Here is a 1083-nt window from a genome sequence, read left to right on the forward strand (position 1 = left end):
AAGCAGACACGATACATAAAATCAAGAACCTTTGTACAATGATATGAATCACCATGACATGTGCAGGCGAGTTAACTAATAATAATAAAAAAAATTAAGATATCGTGCAAAATATTTAAGGGGTTGGAAGGGTACCATTAAGGAACCCTTTGACAGTAATCAATGCGCGATTCCGGAGAACTTTTGCTAGTCGGAATCGTAGTCCTCAGCAAAAAAGGAGCTATCGTCTCCTCCTCAGTCGGGCCGATCGTCTAGGCCAGAGGTCTTCAACATTTTTCTAGTCGCGCGAGCACTCTGTACCCATCATCAAAAAGAAGAGCACCCTTACGGCAAATTTGACATACTAATGTATGAAATCAGGATTGATTTGAATCTTGGAATGCAATTCGTATGAGATTATTAATTAGAACGTCGGCCAAGTGCTCGTGAGCGCGAAATTGGACACGAGCATCGAGCACTCCGGATGCTTCGGGGAGTACCGTGGTGCTCGCTAGCAACAGGTTGAAGATGCCTAGTGTAGGCTCTACTGCCGCTGTGGTGGTCGTGTAGTCATAGTGTAGGACTCGCATCGCGAGGTCCCGGGTTCGAACCCCACCGTTGCACGCAGTGGTGTTCGGCTGAAGTTGGTTTCCTGTGGTTCCCAACTTCGAGGCGCAAATGCGAGCCGATCTCCCATTGAAAAGGCTCGCCACAGAGAGCAACAGGCCTACACAACGTAGCAGTAGTAGGTAGGGCCTCCAAAAAATAGGGCCCGCTCGGGGATCCATGATGTTCTTAAGTCAGCCACCTCGTTGGGCTTAGCTTTGCGCAGAGGCAGTGTCATAGCCAATGAGGTCCTACCGAGGCGTGACTATTGCTAGTTGAAAACCTCGTTGGGCAATTTGCCTGTTGTGGCGTTGTATTTGTATTTGTTTAGCATCCATTCGTTCTCTGGAGCTTCTGATGGAGCTGGGCAGTGAAATTCCTTCGCTGTTACCCACGGCTTCGCTCGCGTGGATTTGGCAATCTGAAAATTACTCAGCGATGATTTTCCCATATAGCATTTGGAAAAAAAGAAAAAAAAATACCGGAAGAGAAAAACTA

General features: G+C 47.1%; 1 pseudogene; it reads left to right on the top strand.

Moving 5' to 3' along the window:
• The first annotated feature begins 799 nt into the window (after positions 1-799).
• LOC149087898 (U4 spliceosomal RNA) lies at positions 800-874 on the top strand (annotated as a pseudogene).
• The last annotated feature ends 209 nt before the right edge of the window (positions 875-1083 follow it).

This window comes from Pholcus phalangioides, unplaced genomic scaffold (genome assembly GCF_987345545.1).
Source record: "Pholcus phalangioides strain wild (caught in Gottingen) unplaced genomic scaffold, Ppha-v1.0 ptg000003l_1, whole genome shotgun sequence".
NCBI lineage: Eukaryota > Metazoa > Arthropoda > Arachnida > Araneae > Pholcidae > Pholcus > Pholcus phalangioides.